The sequence below is a fragment of the Alligator mississippiensis genome, chromosome 6 (genome assembly GCF_030867095.1).
Source record: "Alligator mississippiensis isolate rAllMis1 chromosome 6, rAllMis1, whole genome shotgun sequence".
Taxonomy (NCBI): domain Eukaryota; kingdom Metazoa; phylum Chordata; order Crocodylia; family Alligatoridae; genus Alligator; species Alligator mississippiensis.
In genome coordinates this window covers 54,413,039-54,429,595 of record NC_081829.1, presented here as the reverse complement: position 1 = coordinate 54,429,595, position 16,557 = coordinate 54,413,039, and positions in this window count along the sequence as shown.

The following is a 16,557-nucleotide window of genomic DNA, read 5'->3' as shown; positions in this document are numbered from 1 at the left end:
TTGATGCATATTATATTTTTAAAACTGCTGCAAGTTTTAGCACATGTACTCCAGAAACACACTTTTAAGAAGCACTTTTGTACTTAACCTGTACTTTCACAGTCCTGTCATGTGACTGATACAGTTCACCTGACAGGCCCTGGCATACATACACCTTGTATATACGTCTGTTAAATTTCTGGTCTGTGCTGTATGTCAAGTTCCTGTTACAATACTTGCACCCATGTGCCCATCTGCATCTCTTTACCCATTACAATCACACTGGACTGCCTCCATGCTTTTTTTTAATTTGCCAAAAAAAAAAAAAAATCACATTACTTCTACCAAAACTGTCCTGTGGTCACTATGGCTCACTTAATGGTCCAAAACACATTCTTGCCATTACATCATACACATTTCCACCACAATATCTGCACTGCGCTCCCGCGTGTTTGCACACTCATGTGACCATCACCAACACCCATGCCCGTCACAAAGATACGCAACCCTTCCTTACTCCCTAAACTCACCCTGTCGTCCCTTCCAGCTTCTCCCTCCTCTACCCCCAGTTCTTTCAGTCGTAACTGTCATCATTACTTTTTTCTCTCTGTCATCTCTGCCACTGCCATTGCTCTCTTCAGGGGTCCCACCCCTGACCTGCCAGAGCTAGTTCATCTATTAGTCCAAAGCCCTAAAGGCTTATGATTATCATATGGACTCCAGCAGAGTCAACAGTGTTTCAAGCCATGGTGACCACATAGCTCAGCACTGCTCAGTATGTGTGTGTATTCCAGATACCCCTCACAAAGGATCCATATGCTAATTAGCCCCCCACTAATGACTGGAACCAGGTGTTCTTGTCATGAATCTTGGGATCCTCCAAAAAATTATATGCAGATCATGCATAGGGCAACCTGGCCTGGTTTCACTTCATGAAGGGTGGGACACCCTAATCATATGTGCAATAGGCTGAGAGACGGAGCAACAGAGGGATTCTGGGTGAACTGTTTGGGACCTCATTTGGTGATTTTTGCCAGACATTTAAGGCTGGTGAAGAAACAGAAATCATTAGAAATGGGAAAAAAAGGCAAAACTCAGCTGTGGGAATGAAGAGGAAGTTGAAATGTATGGACTGTACTGGCTCACTATGACTTGGAAAAGGAGGACTGTGCATCGTGGGCAACACCATGCATCTTATTCAGGTGGTCTGTGCTAGCTTATTTTTGTGGTAAATTACCATCACCTTTTCAGCCTTTTGGCTAAGATCAAGCACTTTTGGCACCAAGGAAAGGGTCTCAGGCCCGGCTTTGGCCTTCCTGGTGCTAGCCTAGTATTGTAGTACTGGGTACCAGTTCTCTTCTAGGGGAGCAACTGCCTTTTTTTTAAGGGTCACACACACAAAAAAAGATTCCCATCAGCACATTTGCCCATATAGACCATGTGTTTTATAGTTATGCTTAGTGTTGGCTACATTTATATCAACTTCATAGTTGGTTTCTATGATGAAGTATATGCTGCTTTTGGCAGCAGTTTAATGATAGACAATGTATTTAATGAGATTTCCTTGTATACAAATGTAAGATGAAGGACTTTTCTGTTCATGCTGTTTGGGGAAAAAAAACCCTTGCTATATTCAAGTAAATGCAGTACTTTGAACTCCTCCACTCTATCTGCTCTGGCAGCACAACAGACAGTATGATGGCTTAAGCAGCTGATTGGAGATTCTCCTTGCAAATTAGCATATATGCTATCTCCAAGAGCACAACAATCTCTCATGTATGTTTCAAGCCTCATGTGAAAACATCTTTCGTGCTTCCTGTATTACTTCAGAAATTTACTGATTCATTAATTTTGATTTTGGGGGAAAAGAAAAGCTACTCCTTTTTTTCAAATTCAGATGTACTTCATTCCTCAACAAATGGACTCCTAAACAGAGTCCAAAGGTGTGCTTGGGAGACAAAACTCTTGTACTTCCAGCCTGCTCTTCTGAAACCACTGGGTCTATTTTTGCCCAACATAGGTTCATATCTATGGGCCCCTTGGTCCTGAGTGTGGTAATGAATGGATATTTCATCCAGTTTGAATTGCCTTCTCACAACCTCCCTTCCCCATCTCTTTCTAGGGAGCCTTCTCATGGGAGTGTGTGGAGGGAAGCGGTCTCCTTCCTGGTGGCAAGAGGGGCAGTCAAAAAAGAAGGGAAAAGCAGTTTGAAAGTAGATGTTTCCTAGTTCAAAAGAGGAAAGAGGCTGGATAACAATTGTTGGCTACAAAGGACCAACTTACAGGATCATAATGAATTCTAATTTATCATACGGGATGTGAAGTTACTAATAACTCAAAGTTTGCATTTATGATTTTATGAGGGGTACTGGCTGCCTTAACACACACACACACACACACACACACACACACACACACACACACACACATACACTCACTCATTCAAACCCATGTCATTCAAACTTACGTAGTAAAGTGTACAGTACCTGCTGTAGTGATTGTGAGAACACTGGTGTCAGTATTTCTACCAATCTGAGGCCCTGGAGTCTGCTGTCAATAGTCAGCTTCCTTCAAGATGATGTCTTCTCCAGAAGGGGGTTGCCTGCTTGTCTTTCTGTCTCAGCAGATCAGGTTCTGGATGAGAGGGCACCACTGAGGGTCACACTTCACTGCCTTTTATCCCTTTCTGACAGACTTGTGTGATCCCCCAGCATCATCTTAGCTGCCCAATCCGGATGTCCCATGTCAGTTTTGAGTAGTGCATGACAGCTGTCAGTCACAGTCACTGGGGGTTCCACCCAATGGTGTAGTTTTGGGATTCCACCCTTGACTTATTGACTTAATGGTTGTATTGTCATGGGTTACAAGAATAGTCAATAGGGTAGGTAAGTCAGTTCCTTGGCTTGATTAGCCTAAAATGGCTTGTAGAGTTTTGTAACGGTAAGTTCCTTTGGCTAGGCTATTGTCATTTAGTTACCTACTGATCACCATACATACTCACATTTGCTCAAGGGGGACCAGCCCAATATAGCAGACTTTATCACTTTACAGTTACAATTTCAGTGCAGTTTTTAACAGTGGTCCAGGGTGTAATTTCATTCTACGGGGAGTACATTCCTTAAGGGTTTAAAAGTACAAAATATAAAATGACTTGGTAAAGATGAGACAGATGAAATATAAAAATGCAATGTGAAGTAGGGAGGATCAAAGGCTACTGGGGACAGTAAGTGAGTTAGGTTAGCATTAGGGTATATTTACAGTCTCTGAAGTGGATATTTTAGTTCTTTTGTTTTCTTTAGTGACACTTAGCTCAATTGATATGTAGATGTAGTTTGTAAGTTTCTTCTGCAGAAAGCCACTTCAGCTTTTTGGCTTGCTCTGAACCTAGCCACACCCATGCAATGAGTGTCCTAGGTCTCTGCCAATACCCAGAAGGAAAAAGAAAAGCACAAAATGGGGGGGATGGTACAGGCAAGAAGGGGCTTCTGTTATATCAGTGTTCAGAAGGGAAATGTATGAAGGTGGCTTTCTGCTACACAATCTTGGATCTAAAAGGCTGGTTTACATTTCTTAACTTACAAGTTGCTAACTTCCACATTGTCAGATGATACTCATACAGGAAATATCTCTGATTCATCATGGGCCAGGACTACTACCAGTACAGAGTACAGTCTTTGGCTTACCCGCAGACCTGAGCATTTCCACCAAAGTGCTCTGGGTAGTAGTAGTACTGTTACAGAGCCAGGAGGATCACAGTTTACCTGTCTTGATGACTGATTACTGAAAGGCTTTTCAGCCATTCAGAAGTCAGAAAACCTCCAGAGACTAGTGAGCCTCTTCCAGTCTCTGAGGATTCTTATCAACTAGCAAAAGATGAAACTGGATCCTTCCTGCCCAGACTGTTAATTGGTGCTTACCTTGATTCAGTGTCAGCAGAAGTCTCTCTTCTGAAGGACCACTTTTAGGTCTATCTAGAACTTATCCTGTCAGCAAAGAAGCATCCAGTTACAAAGGTAAGAACTTGCTCTCAAGCACATGACAAGATGGCGTGAGCTATTTTGTCTATGCAGAGAAGCAGTTGCATTATGTAATTTGCATATAACCCATCAAATTCACTTGTCTGTAGTGCATCTGCCCAGTAATCAAAATACCAAAGATCATCTAAGTAGACTTATCTCCCTACATTATGAGTAGGAAATCAAGGATTTGGTACTCAGGTATAGTTGTGAAATGGAATCATTTGGCTATAAATCTACTTGCAACTACAACATGATGTGAAAATGTCCTTCTTTCTCCCCGGAGAGAGCTCAGCCCAGGTTCCTTCTTAGCCATATCTGTGAAAAAGTAGTCAAGAAGTCTCCTTTATATATTTGCTCCCACATCTCTAATTATGTGAGTCCTTCACAGAATTAGACAAGACTGGGCCCTTGTGGTACTAATAGACTTTGTGTAGCCGATTCAGTTTTGATAACAGTTCCTGATAACTGTTCCTGTTTGTTAGAGATCCTATGATGCTGGCATTAGTCCCACACCTGCTAGCTTAGGGAGGAGTGAGGATTTTCCATCCAGATCTATGTCCCCTCCATTTGCAGCATTGATGCTGGATGGTGTTCTCAGGTACGGTGAGATTGTTTGACTCAGGTCAAAGATACTCTCATCCAAAGCAGAAAGAACTCTGTCATGTATATTTAACTGGCTACAGCATTAAGTTCAAAACTAGTGAGCAAACCTGATCCTTCTTTTGCTTTTTGAGGTTAATAAGATTCCAGCTGTACCTTGCAAGACAATATATAAGAGTTTGGAATACAATGATGAAATGGCACACAAGCTAAAATACAATAATGATACTGCATGCATAACTACAGTGGTATGCATCTCAAAAACTGAATCCAGAGAATGAAGCTTTATATTATGCCTCTGGATTTCATAGTCCCAGCCAGGCATCAGGTACCATTTTTGTGGTGGAGCACAGCAGGCCCCCCTTCCTCATGCCTTTGATTGGCCAAGGGCCCCCAGAAGTCCCTCCCCTCCCCAGAGATTGATAAATGGCCATCTGTCAATCTCTGGGCAGGGGCAGGACTTCCAGGGGCCCTCAGCCAATCAGAGGTGTGGGATGGGGGTCCTTCTTGTCCCTTCCTGGATATTGCAATCTCTGGAGCAGGACAGGGCTTCTGGGACTGCTTAGCTGATCATAGGTGCTGGGGGGCCTGTTGCACTCCACCGTGAAAGTCTTCCCCCACCCTCCTCCCCTCTCCCTCCTCCCAGTGCTTCAGGATGTCAGGGCTTCCCACCTCTATTTGCAGTTCCCTTCCCCCTGCCTCTGCTCCCCCCCCTCCCCCTTCGCTTGCTGACTGTTTCCCCACTTTTTCATATGGACCAGGCTTTTTCATGGGAGACCTACCAAATTCACAGTTTCTGTGAAAATTGTGAATTTGGTAAGTCCCTAATTATGACTGTTTTAGCAGATAATTATTTGACCAATCATATGAACTAAAATTATACCAATGATGTTATTCACAGTTTTAGTTCTAAGATTTTGGCATCAATGGAAACCATACATAGGAATAGGAATATACAAATAATCCCAACACTTTTCAGATGTAAATGGCAAGCTCGTAGTGAAAATGGCATCCGATGAGCTGATTAATGATGAATACAACAGTATGTCATTCAAAATCCCCATTGGAGCAATGCTAAATTCTGAGCAGAATTGTTTCCTGTTTACTCGTTTGTTTCCCAAATGTGATAGTTACATGATCAGTTATAGTAGCAAATGCCACTGATGACTAATACTGTTATCGAGGACTTTCATTTCCTGACAGTGAACACTGTTACCTTCCACTTTCATATCCATAAATGAGGAGAAGCTGAGACTGTTGGGGAACCAGGGAGTGAAGATGTTATAAAGCGGATGTAATTACCTGGCAAATGATAAAGCAACTCAATAAAAGGCTGTACTCTCATTCAGTTTCAGATGCTGCGATATGCATCAGTTAGTCTGTGTTGCGCATTCTTATTGTTTCTCATCATCTCACCATTATCAGAGCTGCTAAGACTCCTGCCTGAAGCAGGAGTTGCATAAATTTAGCTCACTTTCTTGTCTTGCTTGTTTGTTCCTCATTCCATGCTGACATGGACCAGACTAGCAATTGTGCTTTTCCTCCTCCTGGCTCCTGGACACCTGTTTCAGAACTATTGCTTGAGTGACTGGCTGCTCTGGTTTTCCCATTTGTGTCCTTCCATGCTATGGGCCTAATTCTCCGCTATTTTGTACTCTGTGTAGTAATTTAAACCTATGCAAAGCAGTGATAAATTGCTACCACATTGTCATGGGAACATTTTACATATATTTTTCACAGGTGTTGGACTACACAGGTTATGAAGTAGCAGGTCCTTCAGGACTGCTTAGGCCAGAGCTTCAGCTGGTATAATTTGACATATTTCCATTGAAATGAATGGAGTTATGCTGATTTTTACCCATAATAACCTGCCCCCTACTAACTAGCAGTCTACATGGCAGATTTATAGTGATCAGAAATAAGAGTCTGAGTACAAATTGTGGAGCAGTGTCAACAGAAGTTAATATATTTTTGATTATTGTAATCAAAAAGTAAAATTCCCCATTGGCAGCATCTAATTAGATAATAGGAGTTTCACAAGGCGCATTCCTTTCAGTTGCCATACAAACAGATCTATGATAACCTGTTACAAGTGAAAGAAGCTGGAGGCTCGATTACCTGCTTGGATGTTGTCATTATCTCTCTATAGCATTTTTTTTTGGACAGCACTATTAAAAGAAAGGCAGTTTGCTGCCAGTGTTTTCCAGGCCTCCAGGCCTGCTTGATCTATAATACAATCATTAGTGCTCTAGAAAGAATGGCTTGCTTGCTTATGTGTCAAAAGTGTTTAATCAAAGAGTTACTGTAAATTACTTAGTCCTAGAGGCAGTTTTTCTAGGACACTTTTAAAGATGGAGCCAGCTAAAGAAACAGTAGAGAGAGAAATGGGTGTATTGAGGAAGCTTGGGCTCCCTGGCTCAGCTCCTTAAAGATACTTGGGTACTTAAATTAATTCTTAGACCAATGGGGGCCAACCTTCTTGGCAAGCACATTACAAATTAGCCTTGCAGCCTCCCAAGTAGCATTCCAATTACCCTCCCCTGCCCAATCTGTTGTTCTTTCTGCTTCCTGCCTTGTGCTCCCTTCCCAATCTGCTACTCTGCCTCTTGCTCCCTGCCTCATCTGCTGCTCTTCTTTCTCTTGCCTGCCCTATCCATTATTGTGCTGCCTCTCCCTATCCTGGTCTGCTGTGTGTCACACACAGAGTCTAGTTGTACCACTTGTGGCACACACACTGCAAATTGGCCATCCCTGATTTAGACACTGCTGACTTTTTCACATCTGTTGCTTTCTTCCACCTAAACCCGCAGAATGCATCCCAGCAAGTGTGCATGTATGGTTTGTGGAGCCTTAAAACAGTTTGAGGAGTTACAAACCTCATGCTGTACACGTGCACCCATTCACTGTGCTGGTAATTTGTGGCATGGTGGGTTTTTTTGACACTTGGATCTTCTGGTGTCAAAAAAACTCACCACTGAAAAAAGCAGCGTAGTGCACGCAGCAGCAGTGTGGTATGTGGCAGCTTGCTCTGGCTGCTAGCCAAGCTCTGAGCCTGCCCCGGTGTTGCACAAACGGCTAGTTTCGTGCCCCTGGAGGCTTGTCCAATCCACCCCAGGAGAGAGTTACACACACAGGCTAGGTCTAATTTTAGATTTATTGTTTGCAAACAGATCGACCCAGGAGCTGAGCCGCTCAAATCAGGGCCGACGACAAACTGGGTTTGAAACTTTTTTTTATAGCCAAGGTAAACAATAGATTTCAACGTATTGTGCAATTATTGGCAGACTTAGCATTACGTCTTGCATCGTATGTTTAGCAGTTACATGTTCTATGACGGTTTATATACATGTCTCATTTACATCTTAAATCCCCTCCCAGGGGCAGTTCTTAAGCCCCTCGCGGTCATCCTTCAGTCAGGGTCTGGTCTCTCCACATCAGCATCTTTTCTTGCCCCTCTTCTCTTCTCTCTCGTAAGGAGTTATTTATTGCATCTGTTCCTGGCTCTGTCTGTAGAAGTGTAGTTCTACTCGTAAATCTATCATTAGCCTACATGCCTTAGCAAAAGCAATTGTGATAATATGCAAAAGCAATTATAAAAGCAGGAAATATAGATTATGCTATATTTTTACCACAATTATTCCCCCTCAAGATGCTCTCTAACTCTAATTTTAATAATTTTCAGCTATGGCTAACTTCTGATAATGCACAAACATCTCTCAGTTGACGACCGACTGTACTGTTCATCTCACGAGAGCCATGATGCAGGGTATAATACAGGGAATCAAACAAAGTATCAACATTAGCAGACAAAAGATTAAGAACGCTCCCCTTAACCATCTAAAATTAGGGAGCCAGGATGTAAACCAATCAAAATTCCACCCGTTCTATGTTTGGACTGGGACACGTGTTATCTCCTCCATTTTATCCGCTAAGGCCTTTATCAATTCACCATTATCATCAATTTCAACACAACAATTTGATAAATTTAACTTCCTGCACACCCCTCCCTCACTTGCAAGTAAGTAGTCAAGAGCTAAGTGGTTTTGCAGTACCGTAGTATGTAGTTGAGTGAGCTGGTTATCAATCAGACGCAGGGCTGCGGCAGTTTTATTGGTAACAATTTCTACTACGGCCTGGAGTTTAATAATTCGATTTGTCAAATATGTGGGCTCTCTCCCAAACACGTTTGGCTCCCAAGTTGCTGGACCATAGTACTGAATGATTTTTTTTGCTGGCCACTCATCATTTTTTTATTTTTGGCCTCCCCCTGCTACAATGCCCTCAAAAGAAACATCAGTATTGCGTTTGGCTCGATGAATTTTGGGTTGTGTTATCCAAACACCCGGAATTAAAGCCCCCAAATAACAAGTCCCAGCCCAATTGGCGGGAAGCTGCCTATATGCCCATCGCCCACAAATCCACCATAGCCCACAGGCTTCATTTGTGATGGTGGAACGAGAGCTCATTAAAGTTAGAGTTAGTGAGCTTCTTTTTGTTGAACTCCCATTCACCTTGGTACCATTTCGATAGTGGGTATAATTAATGCCCCAAACTGAAATCCACTCCTTATTCAATAGGCAGCTACAATTGTCAAAATTGTTATGTGAGACATTTGCGCATGTCCATGCACCCTCCCAGGGGGCGATTTCCTTAGAAATCCATGTTTCCTTGCACCTTGACTGTCCCACTTTAAATCCACTTCCGTGTTGGGAAATGCAAATAGATCCAGTAACTTTTGCCACCATAATTCTCCCAGAACCATTATATCGCAAAGAGAAATTCCGGTTAAAACCCCAATCTGAGACTATACCAGTCCTATTGAGGGGGATAGGCAAGAAAGGGACTCCCTCATCACTAGAAACAGGAGTAAGCGCACACAAAAGACAACTTTGGTTAGTTAGAGCCCGAGCTGAGTCTTTAAGAAGGGCCACCCATGAATTTTCCACCCATGTCTTCGTAGGTGTGCCTTTAGGTTCCCATATATTATTGACAGGTTGAAGGCTTGAAGGCCAATCTTTGAGAATTGCAGACCAGATTTCTGGGTCTGGCTTTATACACAGAGGTGTTGTATCGCCGGATTGAATTATAATTTCTCGATGCGGGCAGCACCGGGAAATGGGGTGCAGGAGGGCACTAAGTATTGTAGACTTTGAAAGTTTGTAGTTAGCCTTAGTGAGGGTTCCACCCCCGTTTTGGGGACACTTATAACAGGTGGGCATAACAGCTGGGTTTGATACACCTAAAAGGGACAAGAGCTTTAACAAATAGACTAGGGCCCACATCTTTGCAAGCGTAACTTTAAATCTCCAGCAGGTTCACTTTTTTATTTGTTGGCTTTTTATTTCCGGGTGTTATCAGCTTCCGGAGTGACCACACCCTGGGAGTTGGTGTTTTCCTGATGAAAAGGCTTCACTCTCGAGCAATGGGTCCACTTAACGCTGTTTGATAAGCGAACAGCTGTGTGTGTAGTTAGCAGCACCTGGTAGGGTTCCTCCCACCTTTCCGCGAGGGGATTTTTTTTCCACTTCTGTACCAGGACCTGGTCACCTGGTTTAAAGTTGTGGATCGGTGTATTAAGCAGGAGGCTCTGGAAGGGTGCAGCAAACCTGTGTAGGGAAGACAAAACAGACTGCAAGGCGATAACATGTTTTCAAATTTCGGATTTTTTCAAATCCACAGTAACCTGTTCCCTCCACCCCGCTGGCAAGACTCTGGGAGGCATACCAAACATTAATTCAAATGGTGACAATTTAATCCCTCTACGTGGTGTGCTATGAATACGAGTTAAAGCCAGTGGGAGTGTCTGCGGCCATTTTAAATGAGTTTTGATACAGATTTTCGTTAGCATAGCCTTCAGTGTTCTATTTATGCGCTCCACCTGACCTGAACTCTGGGGTTTCCATGGAGCATGGAGTTTCCATGTGATATCTAAAGCTTTGGACACTTCCTGTACTATTTTTTTTACAAAATGACTTGTTTGATCTGACTCAATGGATTTAGGCAACAGAAATCGGGGTATTATCTCGTGGAGTAGTACTCGTGTCACTGTGGATGCGGTAGCCATTCTTGTGGGGTATGCTTTTATCCATCCAGTTAGTTGATCAACCAATACTAGCAGATAACGGTAACGACCAGACTTTGGAAGTTCAGCGAAGTTAATCTGCTAAGCTTGTTCGGGATAATGGGCCCACGGTCTTTCTCCCGTAGGGGCTGGTGGTCTTGTAGATTTTGGGTTTATATTTTGACAGGTTGGGCACTGAGAGACCACTCTCTGGGCTTCTAAATAAAGTCCTGGAGCCACCATTTGACGAGTTAACAAGTCTCCCATCGCATTGCCTCCCATGTGAGTGGTATAATGTAACCGGTAGAGTATCTCTCCCAATAAGCATCGAGGTATTAATACTTTTCCTCCCGGTACAATCCACCATCCCTGAGGGTTTTTAATAGCCTTGAGCTCTGCGGCTAGCTTATCTGATCCTGGGCCATACTTTGCTTTATAATCTTTTAAGTAAAAGGGCACCTCATGGGCCGAGCCCTGAAACACTGCCTCTCCTCCCATCTGCGCTGTCTCTTTGGCTGCTACGTCAGCCTTCGCATTTCCCCTTCTCTGGCGCTCATCTGCAGCCTTGCCATGGGCTTTAACATGCACCACGGCCACCTCTTTCGGTAGCTGAAGGGCTTCCAATAGCATTACAATCTGTGGCCCATTTGTAATCTTTTGTCCGGAGGCCATGATGAACCCACGTTTTTTCCACAACAACCCATGGGCATGTACAGTGGCAAAGGCATAGCGCGAATCTGTAAAAATGTTCACTCTTTTGTCTTTTCCTAATACCAATACACGTGTCAGGGCAGTGAGCTCCACTGCCTGTGCTGACCAGTTTGCAAGGAGTTTTTTTTTTCATACAGTTTCAGTTAAGGTTATCACAGCACACCCTGTATGCCACACGCCATGTATTACACTACTTGAACCATCTACGAAGAACTCCTCCTCTGGGTCCTCGAGTGGGTTGTTTGTCAAGTCAGGATGAATTAGTATTGTCTGAGTTAATATCTCTAAGCAATCATGGCACGGAGGTCCCGGTTCTGGCATCAGGGTGGCTGGGTTTAAAGCGGTGGTGTGCTTGAAGGTGAGGCCTGGATTAGATAGGAGAAAGATTTTATATCTGGATTGTCTGGAGGGGTTTAAAAATTTCCCTCCCTCTCCTCCGAGGATCTGGGGAACCCCATGTGGTGTATGTATTTTTATATCCGCTCCCATAACAATCTTCTGGGCCTCCTCCACAAGAATAGCTGTGGCAGCGACAGCCCTTAAACATGCAGGCCATCCCTTCGCTACCGGGTCTAGGACCTTGGAGTAGTAGCCCACGGGCTTCCAAGTTGGACCTACTGGTTGAGTTAAGACCCCTGAGGCCACCCCTTTATTTTCATGCACATACAGTCTATAGGGCTTGCGCCCATTTGGAATCATCAGCGCTGGGGGTTGCAAAAGGGCAGCTTTTAATAACTCAAATGCATGTTGGTTTTTCTTAGTCCATTTTTAATTTGTGAGACCCTCTTTTGTGAGGGACTCATATAGGGGTTTGGCTTTTTTTTTATAATCAGGAATCCACAGTCTACAAAACCCGGTTAGGCCCAGGAAAGCTCGCAGCTCTTTGGGATTTTTGGGGGCACGCATATCCTGTATTGCTTGAATTCGATCCCTACTCAAAGTCCGAGCCCCCTCCTCAATCTCATAACCCAAAAAGGTGACTTTTGGCTGACAAATTTGAGCCTTTTTCCGTGACACTTTATACCCTTTCTTTCCCAGGGTATTCAGCAAGGATTCTGTTGTTCTTTTTTCCGTCTGCACATCAGGGCTTGCTATCAATAAATCATCAACATACTGCAGCAGCGCTACCTCAGGGTGTCTCTCTTTCCAGTGCTCCAAGTCTTTTTGCAATGCTGTTTCAAAGATATGGGGAGATGAGACAAATCCCTGGGGCAACACTGTCCATAACAATTGAGTTTTATGATACGTGTCCGGGTCTTCCCATTCAAAGGCAAACAATTTCTGACTATCTTTATGTAGCGGGATAGAGAAGAAAGCATCTTTTAAATCTAACACAGAAAACACCTTGGCATCTGCTGGAACTTGGGTCAGAATTGTGTGTAGATTTGGGACCATAGGATAATTCACTAAAACCTTTTTGTTTACAGCTCTCAAGTTTTGCACTAATCTGAAGGAGGCACCATCTGCTTTGGGCACACCCAGGATCGGGGTATTAAAGGGGGATGATCCATCTATTAACCACCCATACTGCTTGAATTTTTTAATCAGCGGCTTTAAACCTGCACGGGTGGATTTCTTTAGAGAATACTGTTTCACACACACAGGACCCTCTCTCTCCTTTAGAGGAATCTTGACTGGATTTATGTATTTTGCCCAGGCAGGAGTTCCATCTGCCCACACACATGAATCAACATTCTCTAAAATCTCAATTCCTTTGGCTTTTGACACAATCTCAGCTGCCCTGAGGGCCATTTGGTAATTTGAACCCTGCTTCACGGGTAGCTGCATCACAATTTGATCCTCATGGAAGAAGATTTCAGCTTGGAGTTTTGTTAGTAGATCTCGCCCCAAGAGAGCTATGGGACAGGCGGGTGAAACTATAAAAGCATGCTCTAACATATTATTCCCAATTTTTGTGAGGAGGGGCTTGCATACAGGCAATCTAGTTTGTCTTCCTTCTATACCTTCTACAGTTACATGCTTTCCACATTTTTTTAGCTAGAAGAGGTTTTACTGGAAGCATAGAAAAGGTAGCTCCAGTATCTACTAGAGCCTCATAGTCTCTGTCACCTACCCTTATTTTCACCATGGGATCCTTTCGAGCGCTCGCCCGTAGGGTGGTGGTCTTGGACCTTGGTCTCCTTTAGCTACTATCTTCCCCTGAGGATTCTGCTCGCATCTGGCGGCCCCCCTGCTGAGTTTTCCTCTGTTTGTCTTTCAGCTTAGGGCAATCCCTCTTCCAGTGACCTTTCTCTCGGCAATATGCACATTTGTCAGGCTTAGGTTGGCCTTTTCCTTTTTTTTGCCCCCCCTCAGGTTTTTTCTTCCATCGCCCGCCAATGTTTGTGCTTTTGCCCAAAGCAGCTGTTAGCATTGCCATCTGTTTTTGTCCACGCTTTTTCTCTCTCCTCTCTGCCACCTGATCACGATTTCTATAAACTTTATATGCAATCTCTACAAGTTCTGAAAGCGGTTTACCCGCTGCCCCCTCAGTCTTTTGCAACTTCTTTTTTATATCTGGGGCTGCCTGCCCAATAAACATCAGGTTCACCATGCGCTGATTTTCTTGGGCCTCAGGGTTTAAGTTACTAAATTTCTTAAAGGCATCGAACAAACGTTCCAGGAAAACCGAGGGAGATTTATCCTTCCCCTGGCGGACTTTATACAATTTAGAGAGATTAGTTATCCGTGGCACTGCCTTGCCCAGAGCTTTCACTATAATTCCTAAATAATTATGATTACGCTGTCTCCCGTCCGCTGAACTGTTATTTCAATCAGGGCTTTCAATGGGGCATATGTTCCGTATATTTTCTCCCACTCCTTCTAGGCACTTTTTGGCTATTCGATCTGCCGTTCCCAGCACTAAGCGCCTTTTCTCTGAGGTCAGAAGGGTATGCAACATCATCTGAACATCAGCCCAGGTGGGGCGGTGAGTCTGCCCTACTGACCGAAACAAGTTTTGCATTTTCTCGGGATCCTCTCTGAAAGAGGGATTCTGATTTTTTTAATTGAACAAATCTGACGTATTGAAAGGCACATAAACAAAGGAGGTGTCCCTTTTCCCTATCAATACCTTTCTCATGTGACACTGATAGTTGGGGGCCGGGTTATGGGATGAACGAGGGGGTCTATCTGGTGCCCATCCATTCAAGAGGGGCGAACACCATGCTGGGGACCAGTGGCCTGGTAGCCAGGGCTGAGCCAGGTCGGGCCCTTGCAGGGGTGAGTCACATTTTTTTTTATGTTTATATGGGGGTGTCGATTCTGGGGTGCTCTTTGAGTCTCCTTTTTTTGGAGCACTAGGGCCAGATTCTTGTGATGGTGATGGTTTCTGATCTCCGGTGCTTGTACTGGCCGGTGACCGGGCTTCGTTTCTGTGTCTTAGTTCTTGAGCCAGATTTTCCTCACTGTCAGAATCAGAGAGGACTCGGGGCTTTCTCCCAGCGTTTTTTGCCAATAACATCTTACACATTTTTTTTTTTATACTTCTGAATTCATGGGGGAATGGGATTTATCACAGCACTTACCCAGCAATCTATATACGGATACTGATCCCAATGACCGTCCCTTGTTATCATACCTAACACTGCATTAGCCAACTTCACATCAAAAGAACCGACATCCGGCCACCCCACTTCAAACGACGGCTATTCCAATTGACAGAAAGTAATCAATCTGTCCTTTGACATTTCTAGTCCGTAATTTTCTTTGAACTTACTGAAGTTCCTTAGCATGCATCCTAATGGGGTTGCAGAGCTTTCTTCCCGGGAGCTACCCGAACCCATTGTGTCAACCAATATACAAAATCACTCAGATCCCTGTCCACTGGGTCACGAGGTTCTAGCTGAGCCCCCTTGCATTCGACACTACCTTGTCAGGCAGAATTGGGGCGGCTAGACTCAGCTTTTAGTCCCAGACCTGGTCAGCGGCTCATGTTTTTAAATGAACAAAGTCCCCGGGGCTAATGTTCAGACTTATATACTGAACGTTCCAAAATTCCAAATTCCCCGAAAGACTATTCAAATGACACAAGGAAAGCAAATACTCACTCCTGCCAACACCCTGGCGCCGTCTCTTCGGACCCTGCTCAGCCTGGGTGACTCATTCAGTGGAGAGCCTTTAACCTTCCGGGTGTCCCGACTCGCGTTCCCAGTGACCGTGACAGACTCCAAAATCAGTCTGGTGCGCACTTCACGGACACCTTTACCGCTTCCGTCGCTGACCCCAGGGTGGTCCGAGGGCAACTCCTGGCTGGCTCGCCAAATTGTTGCACAAACGGCTAGTTTCGTGCCCCTGGAGGCTTGTCCAATCCACCCCAGGAGAGAGTTACACACACAGGCTAGGTTCAATTTTAGATTTATTGTTTGCAAACAGTTCGACCCAGGAGCTGAGCCGCTCAAATCAGGGCCAATGACAAACTGGGTTTGAAACTTTTTTTTATAGCCAAGGTAAACAATAGATTTCAACGTATTGTGCAATTATTGGCAGACTTAGCATTACGTCTTGCATCGTATGTTTAGCAGTTACATGTTCTATGACGGTTAATTTACATGTCTCATTTACATCTTAAATCCCCTCCCAGGGGCAGTTCTTAAGCCCCTCGCGGTCATCCTTCAGTCAGGGTCTGGTCTCTCCACATCAGCATCTTTTCTTGCCCCTCTTCTCTTCTCTCTTGTAAGGAGTTATTTATTGCATCTGTTCCTGGCTCTGTCTGTAGAAGTGTAGTTCTACTCGTAAATCAATCATTAGCCTACATGCCTTAGCAAAAGCAATTGTGATAATATGCAAAAGCAATTATAAAAGCAGGAAATATAGATTATGCTATATTTTTACCACACCGGGAGGCACCCAGGACTCCAGGTAAGGTGGTTGGGACCAGCATAGGACCTGGTCCCAGTCTCCCCTACCCCACGCAGGTCACTTTGCCATGTGCCAGAATACGTGTTCAGGGCTGTGCCCCTGGAAAAATAGCAGTGGCACAAATATGTGCCACTGCTATTTGTCCCACAGGAAACACACACCCCTATAGATGCGCCCTTGCTGCATGTGCCCATAGGTGCTTAAGTCTCGCAGAACCTTAACTTTCTGACTAACATTTGCAAAGCCATTAAGCTCCAATGGTGTCCTACAATTAACAGGCTGCTTGGATCCTTAGCTCAAGACAAAACCTCAAATAAGCTTTTTAAA